Source organism: Cataglyphis hispanica, chromosome 3 (genome assembly GCF_021464435.1).
Source record: "Cataglyphis hispanica isolate Lineage 1 chromosome 3, ULB_Chis1_1.0, whole genome shotgun sequence".
NCBI lineage: Eukaryota > Metazoa > Arthropoda > Insecta > Hymenoptera > Formicidae > Cataglyphis > Cataglyphis hispanica.
The window spans coordinates 10163022-10172687 of NC_065956.1; the positions used below are offsets into that span (position 1 = coordinate 10163022).

A 9666-nucleotide genomic window follows, 5' to 3' on the forward strand; every position below is an offset into this window, starting at 1 on the left:
GGGGTGGGCCTCCTCCCTCGCCATCATGCGCTTTTCTTCAGCGCTCCACTGGCGGTTGACCCTCTCGACATTAATCTCCTCGTTAACGATGGCTTCGTGTGCCCTAAGACGATGTAGGCCGAGACCGTTAAGGATGCTGAACGCACGGCCACACTCCAGGCACGGATACTGTCCGGGACCAATCAGGAGCGCAGAGACTTGAGCAGTGGGGGGCGGATGGAAAGGAGCCACAGCGAGTAGCCGGTGGGAACGGCCAAGAGCGGGCTCGGGGGAAGGGGACGATAGTGTCAAGACCGGGGGCCCGAGGCTGCCGCCGGAGATCATACACTGTTTCTTTGTTTGACGCGCCTGCCGTTTTTAGGAACGAGAGGCTGGCAACCTCACGGGACTAAGGTGGTGTGCTGCATGTGCGGCACACCATCAAGCCAGAGCCCCGTTGGCCGCCGGCAGAAAGTTTTCCGCAGGCGTTGCCCGATCTCACCGCGAGGAGGAGGGATGGGCATATGGTCTCCGCCGGTCGCCCGGGCGGAGCACTTAGGGGGATTCATAAGGTCTGTTTTATCGATCAAAACGCGAATATTAAGTTAATGTGCATAATCTTTTTGTTTATTATAAATATCGATAAATCCTTTTCCATAATTAAAGTATATATAATAACGTACTCGGGTAGATATGATTTCATATAAAAAGTAAAAAAAATTACAAAATTACAGTTTAGTTATCGGCTTCTGCCGTCAACATTTATTTAATACAAAAAATTTGTAATCTGCACGTGCCTAATCAGTAACAATCCGACTTGGCATTTCATCAAAGAGTATCAGTGAACTTAGAGAAATGAGTTTAGAAGCTTTGTAAAAACGATAATGCAATCTAAAATTTTCGTGCATATGTGTATGAGATCGAGGCTCAAGAGTAAAACAGAGCAGTAGATTAGTTGCATGATGTCGCAATAGACAGAGCTGCAATCTTACATGACAAAGACATAATCGTACTATCTTCGTCTCTTTCATGTGTATAGAGCAATATACATGTATGCAGAGTACGCAACACTAACATTATTACAGTTTCTCTATCTTTTTTCTTTCAATCACTCTGTCTCTTTCTAATCGCTCGCTCACTATGTACTACGTATCGTTTCATGCTCCTCGCATATTCACTTATACATTCACTTGCGCTTCTCTCTCTCTCTCTCTCTAGAATAAAAAAATTAAATCTAGAAATAGATTTACTATAGATTCTACTATAGAATTAATAACTTTAAATGAAAAAAAATGCTAAAAATAGAGAAAAAAGCACCTACATATTTTATTCAATTACTTACTCTTATCATCTGCTTTATATCCTTCGAATTTCTAGTATTTTCAACTACATCTAATATTGTGCGATATAGATTTGGTATCTCAATATTGTTCCTACAATACGCACAATATATATACCCACATATTTGAATTTTTCATATGTAAAATATAAATAAAGAATTTGTAAAACTCATTTTTAAAAAATATTAAATATAATAAATGAAAAGAAAATTAGGATTTTTACAACATGTTTTCTAAGAAGAGCCATAACATTTTTTATAGTTGTTACCTCAAAACATGTTTCACATTTTTTAAACCTGCATCATAGACTTCTTTTTTAATTAATGCAGTTGCCAAATTATTATAAACTTTTACATGATACTCTAATAAAATCTGCAATTCAGCATCACTATCCGATTCTTCCTTATCATTTAGATTCAAATTTGACCTTTTTTTTGTTGATGACAGATATCCTAATGCTCTCCGATACACATTATATTGTAAAAGATAAATCCATGCGAATAAACCATTAATTTCCATGTTTGTGTTTCTCATTGCTTTAAAAATATAAGTTGAACTATTATATTAAAAAAGTTAAATAGATTGTTTGTTTCTAAAATATTTAGTCCAAGGAAATATATAAATGAAACCTTTATTATATAATTTATAAACAAAATTATTATCTTATTTCTCTTCATTGACTGATACTTAACATTTCTATTTCAAGCTCTAACTCTGATGCTTTTTATTCAATTGTATATTATATTTTTGATAAAATTCCCACAAGATTTGTTTTAATATTATAACATAAGCATGCGACTCGTTGCCATTTGTAAGTGGCCTAAAAGTATTAATTACACATTAATTACACTTATATATAAAATATAAATAAACATTTACATTGCCAGAACCAAAAGTTGCGAATAATTACAAATATACAAAATGTTTGTGGAGACTATACAGAAGTGCTTTGATACGATTTTATTATTTCATTATTCTATATAAAGCTTATTAATCAAAATGTGTATTCAATGTGCTATTATTCATGTGCTGTTATTTTTGATAAAAATTTTACAAGATTTATTTTGCTATATTAACATAAATTTATTGTTTAGTTATTTAGTTTAATCTAAAAATAATAATTATGCATTATTAATCGCATTTATATATAAAATACAAATAAAGATTATATATATATATATATATATATATATATATATATATATATATATATATACATATATATATATATATATATATATATATATATATATATAGGTGTCCCATAATTCGCGGATCATCGTTGTGTGCATATAAAGGATGTCAAAATGAGTAAGAAAGTCTTTAACCATTTTACGATTTTCCTAATAGTTATTGAGATATTTATTAAAAAAGATCGACCAATCCGCGCCTTATACAAGCGCGCAACGAGAAGAGACGCCCTACTATAATGCAATATTAGGCGCGCCTTTAGGGTCGGCACCAAACAATTGGGATGATATCGTCCCTATGATGACTACACCCCGGTTGTTTTATACTATTATTTCGTTTTCCGTTGCAAATCCGTCATCGTTTTTTCAATTGCCAAACAATGGTACGCACATATCGTCGTAAAACGACTTTCGTAGATAAGGAGCAACTTAAGAAGGCAGTTCTTGCGGTGAAAAAAAATAAAATTAAGGCTCAAACAGCTGCTAAACAATTCGGAATCCCAAGAACAACACTAATCGACTAGCTAAAAAAAAATAATAATGAAATCGCAAACTTAGATAAAGTGGTCATACGATATCACAGGAATTTATAAGTGAGTAACGTTAATTAATTTTTAATTATTTATTAATTTAATGCACTCTGCTCAGCGAAATTTTAAATGCAGGTTATGGGCTCTAAAAATGAAAACACTTTGATGAAATACTTAGTACATTGCAACGACATGTACTTTGGGCTATCTGGAAAGGAAAATGGTTTAGCCTTCGATTTCGCCAAAAAATTAAATCTAAAGATATCCGCATCGTAGAAAAACGCTCGGATGGTTGGTGAAGATTGGCTAATCAACTTTCTCAAACGCCATCGAGCATTATCCATACGTAAACCGGAAGCGACGAGTTTAGCACGAGCGATTAGTTTCAATCGGACGAATGTAGAAAGATTTTTCGTGCTGCTAAAATCCATGATGGATAAATATCATTTCCCGCTTCAATGTATATGGAATATGGATGAAACGGGAATAACAACCGTTCAGACACCGAACAGAGTTATCGGACGTCGCAGAGTAAAGCAAATCGGACGAATGACTTCTGCGAAACGAGGAGCCTTCGTAACTTCGGCGATAACGGTGTCAGCGTGTGGGCAGTCTCTATCTCCTTTTTTATTTTTTCTCGTAAGAAATTCAAGGAACATTTTCTCAACGGTGGACCACCAGGCAGCGCACGTGAAGCGAATCAAAATGGCTGGATAAACGCGGAATATTTCGTCAAATTTTTACAATTTTTCCAGTCTCATGTGCGTGTTTCCGTCGACTCTCTAATTTTATTGATACTCGATACACGAATCACATTTGTCTATCGCTGATTTCGACTATTGTAAAGCGAATGGGATCATTGTACTATCATTACCGCCGCCATTGCTCGCACAAGCTGCAACCATTGGATCGCACCGTCTATGACCCATTAAAGAAGTACGTATACGTACAGTGCGATAATTGGATGACGTCGAATCCTGATAGGACAATGACGATTTACGACATAACCGGAATTATGACTAAGGCATTGCCACTTGCCATAACGCATCAGAATATTGTGTCCGGATTTGAATGCACTGGAATTTTTCCATTCAATCCGGACATTTTCCAGGAACACGAATTTTTACCAAGCAGCGTTACGGATAGGGAGAACCTTTCCACTTCCGCTGATCTCGAAGAAGTGAACATCAACTTAGTCGAACCCGAAGCAGCCGACCCGCACACACTCGAACCTGAAGCAGTCAATCCGAACGCAATCAAAGCTGACTTAGTTGACCAGAATAGAGACAAATTCGATCCCACAATGTCTTCCATGTTTTGTCGTGGTGATATACAGAACTTGAGCGCGATACTTGAAAATATTTGATTTCCTAAAGCTGCTCCGAGGCAGTCGACTCGTAAAGGACGAAAACGAATGATTGCCATTCTTACTAACTTACTTCAAATGAGAGAATTAGCGGCTGAGCAGGCGGAATCGATGTGAAAAAAAATGAAAAACCTGGTACGGCGAAGAAAACGACGGAAGGGACCATTGTCACTACGCCCAGAAAAAGAGGTCGGCCCCGAAAAAAATGTTTATTTCTGTTTTAGTAACAGAGATGACGAAGAAATGAATTGATTTTCTTGTCATAATTTTTTTCTGTATTTTTTCATTACATTGTTAATTAATAAAAGTTTATTTTTGTAATAAAAAATAATTTATAAATTGTATCCTATCATTTACATGAATCCGAGAATAAATTGATGTCTCCGCCCTGGAAGAGTGTCGACTTCGCCCCAGCATTTTTAAAATTTTAGTTTTTGCACTTTTGTCGATTTTACTCTATATATATATATATATATATATACAGGGTGTCCGATAATTCGCGAATTACCCTTTAAGGGAAGGTAGAGGGTGTTATTCGGAATAGAAAAGTCCTGTACCATTTTGTGATTTTCTCAATATTTAAAAAAATATTAATTTTAAAAGATCAGCCAACGAAGTGCCGCGAAAAGCTCGCGGCGCGAAGATTCCTCCCACTGTCAATTGATACTCGGTCCGCGGCAAAGCAATGGGAGGAGCAGTTTGCGAGCATGTTTCGCTATGGCAATCGAAAGAAATACACACACAATGAAAAGATCACATACAAAAAACCTACATTTAATGAAGAAGATCAAAGTGACAGAAATTAAAATTATGTATTATTGTTTTGTTGCGATTCTTATAAACAATAATTATTTTTTTTTAATACTTAAAGTTAAATATATTTTGTCCAACGCTTTATTGTTCGACTTTCGACGGCAGATAAATATGATTCATCATCATATTAGTGCAATTAAACAATTGAATCGTAAAATCGAATTATTAATATAATGAAAGGCTTCGTGATATGTCAATCTATTAATAAATACTTAATCATAATTTAAAATACTTTATACATTAATATTTTCTCTCTCTTCTCCGCATATACATGATGTCCGATAATTCGCGGATTACCCTTTAAGGAAAGGTAGAGGGTGTTATTCTGAATAGAAAAGTCCTATACCATTTTGTGATTTTCTCAATATTTAAGAAAATATTAATTTTAAAAGATCAGCCAACGAAGTGCCGCGAAAAGCTCGTGGCGCGAAAATGCCTCCCACTGTCAATTGATACTCGGTCCACGGCGAAGCAATGGGAGGAGCAGTTTGCGAGCATGCTTCGCTATGGCAACCAAAAGAAATACACACATAATGCGCTCTCCGTTTTATGTATGTGATCTTTTCATTATGTGTGTATTTTTTTGGTTGCCATAGCGAAGCATGCTCGCAAACTGCTCCTCCCATTGCTTCGCCACGGACCGAGTATCAATTGACAGTGAGAGCATTTCGCGCCACGAGCTGCGCACTTCGTTGGCTGATCTTTTAAAATTAATATTTTCTTAAATATTGAGAAAATCATAAAATGGTACAGGACTTTTCTATTCAGAATAACACCCTCTACCTTCCCTTAAAGGGTAATCCGCGAATTATCGGACACCCTGTATACATTATGCGAAATACGAGCTTCAAGATCTACCGTTGCAATATAATTACGTTAGGTATATTAAATTACAATTATTATTTAAAAAAGTGTAAAAAATAACTAGTTATTAATCTTCAAATTATTTCCTGATATCTGTCGTGATCGCGTTTAAGTCTCACACTGCTACCTTAGCTACACGAAAATTGCCGTGCGAATGATAACACGTATAAGAAAGGAATTTGACCGTCTCGCCCCACTATTTCTATTCAAGTGTTTCCTATGAATAACAAAGCCATGATACGTTAACAATATTTACGCGCAATGTTTACGTTTACAGGATCGAATTCCATATTATTGAAAAGTCGTTGCCAAAATATTTTAAGTAATATAAAATATATATGCAAAATATTAAATAATATTATATAAATATATTAAATTATAGATCAATTATATGAATGAATAAATATAAATCCCCAAGAGGGATACAATACTATACATATAAAATTACAATATGCTCATTTAACGCTTATCCTATGCTTAACTCTAACCTATTGTCGCACACACACATCGCTATCTGCCCTATACTCTCTCTCTCTCCTCTCTCTCTCTCTCTCTCTCTCTCTCTCTCTCTCTCTCCTCTCTCCTTTCTCTCCTTTCCCCTCTCCTCTCTCCCCTCTCCCCCTCTCTCCCTTTTGCAACCCTCTCCCCTCTTCCCCTCTCTCCTTCTCTCCACCTCTCTCTCTCTCTTACTCACTCACTCTTTCTCGCTCTATAATGCTATTTGCTTGCTTGCTCGCTCGCTCGCTCATTCGCCCTCCCACTCGTTCATTCACACACTTATTCTTACTTTGTAGAGATTCTTCATAAATAAAATAATTAAACAAATAATTATTGCACGGCCGCGTATAGCACGAGTTTTTTGTCGATTATTTTGTATTGATACTTTAATATTTTTACACTCACACACTGAATCGATAAATTGATTAACGATTATGACGATCGCGTTTATTCACAATAAATCAGTACTGATCACAATACTATTCACAATAAATCAGTACTTCACTTAATCACTTGAAAAAACGTTATACGTGTACGTATTATTTGACACAGAGAGAGCACGCGACGACAGGCGCACACAAACAGGTTATGTCGATACTAGCGCTGCGCGCTGCCGATTGCAAACACCGCTAGTATCGAAATAATCTGCTTATGTCGTCGCGCGCTCTCCGTGTTAAATAATACGTACACGTACACACCTTCCTAGGGTGTAACCTTGCCGCGGTGGGAGGGCTTAGTACCTGGACTGTGCCTTAAAGGCTTTAAGGTCTTTAAAGGTTTATTGAGAAGGGGAAAATCAAGCACCCAATGCCGTCGTTGTTGTTATCGCGCCACGGCTTATCGCGGCGTCGGTTCCTCATGCCGCGGATGGTTTTCGCGTCGCATCGCGTGTCAACACAGCATTGCCACGAGTCACACAAGAGCTCATATATGGCACGCACATTAGAACATTAATGCGTTGCTTCGTTGCTGTCATCGTGTCGTATAAGCAATGGGTCGGGTAGTCGCGTAATCGCGTTTTCGCGTCGTCGCGTCTTCGTGTTGGATTTCTATCCCGTTTTCACGATTCGAAGATCGTACTTCGTTGCCGGCTAAATGGGATGTCTCTCAGCGTTGCAATTGGTAATATATTAATACCTATTAATATTATTAAAGTTATGTGATATTAAGTAACGTTAATACTATATTAATGTTATATATGTTATATAAATATTTATGTATTAATAAATTTAATATATTAATAGAGAAGCAAAACGCCTCAGTATCGCGGCTGAGGTGAATGTCTGCCGCGTAGCAATGTATGATCGTGCATAGTATAGATAGATGCAATGATCCCGCGGTAAATCTTGAACTTCGGTTCGAGAATTGAAGTCACACTCTGCTTCGACGAACGATTCGGCTCGAATCGGTTAGAACTCGGTTGATTTTGGAATCGTCGTTCTCTCCTCTTATATCGTCTACCAGTAATGTTGTATCACATTGAGGATAGTTGGCTGTGCTTTAGGTTCGATTTTCGCTCGCTAGAGAAGCTAATTTCTCATTTTCTAAGTGATCTAAATTGTGAGCACTTAGGACGTGAGTATCTTCATTCTCTCAGCCTTATGATAAGCCGGTTTCAATCTGTATGATAGAAATTTGATATTTCGTATGTTCCTAATGAAGTTCGAGTCGACGATGAGGACAAGCGTGGACAAGAATTGAGCATTGATTCCATCAATCGATTTCGTCTTCTTCCTTTGCTCGGAGTAATCGGTGAATTCCCGACTTATCGACTCGCAATATAATTCTTGTGTGAAATGGGGTTTGATCGTGTCGAAATTCGAAAGTGCGAGAGTGTCGTTGAAAGTCGCGCATACAAGTGCGGAAGTAATATTTTTTAATAAAAGTGCAGGAGTGACGTTTAAAGTATCGCGCATGTGAATGAATCTAAGAGAAGGAGGCCTAGGAGAGACATGGGGCATCGATGGACCAACTCTGTCGTAAGAAATTTTTTATTTGTATATTAATTATCTATTAGTTGCAAACATGCAATTTAAATTAATTAAATTAAGCAATTAATCGCGTAATTTGATTTTTTATTTATATGATTTAAATAAAAAAAAATTAGAGAAAAAGATATTTATAAAAGTTATAATCTTGTAAAAGTTTCTATTTTTAGATTATAGTTTTTATATAAAATTATTACAGTTATTAGTAGTTTTCTTTTCAAAATTTATTAAATTATTTTATTAATCTGCTTATTATTACATGCATCAAATATAAAATTCAATGCAATAATAATTTTTTGGAAAAAATTAATTATTTTGAGCGTTACTACAATTTGCATCTCTTATTTGTATGATACAGATCAACGTAGTGACCCTGACATTTTGAGAGAAGGAGGCCTAAGAGAGGCATCCTGCATCAACGAAGCAACCCAAGGGTGAGGTTTATTATTTATATATTAATTATTATAAATCGCGTACTAATATTGATTTAGTTTTATTATTCAAATAAATTAGAGAGAAAAAACTTTTATATAAATCCTCTAAATATTTATATTATAAAAAAATAGACTTTTCAAAATTAATAAAAGTTTCATATTTATGTATCGCTTATTATCGTACATATCGGATATAAAATATTCCGCACGAAATATTAACTATACTTTAAACGCTGCTATAATTTGGATTTTATATTTGTATGTTACAGACAACGTAGCCTCAAGATCAACAACTCCGCTGTTGCGCATCAGTGTCGGTAAGTGATGAAATTTATTGGATGTACTTGAAATTATTTTGATTTATTTTATGTGTTACAAAATATTTAAATTAATTTTTTTTTAAATTTGCTGAGTCGGATTCGATTCGTCTCGAACAGTTGGTACTCGAGAATTATTTGTATTCGCACTAGTTACAACAATGATGCATGTATTTTATTACTCATAAATATAATCGTTCGTAACCACATTTTCATAAAAATTGTTATATCCACTTAATTTTCAATAAAGAGATATATTTCGTAATAATGGAAGAACACATTTTCTCGTGCGAATTTCAATCTTGTGAATTGAAGATATTGATAATGGTAACTGTTGTTGAGTCGTT

At 35.5% G+C, this 9666-nt stretch overlaps 1 pseudogene; it reads left to right on the forward strand.

Annotated features, from left to right (window-relative positions):
• Positions 1-3518: 3518 nt before the first annotated feature.
• LOC126859423 (uncharacterized) lies at positions 3519-4912 on the forward strand (annotated as a pseudogene).
• Positions 4913-9666: the final 4754 nt, after the last annotated feature.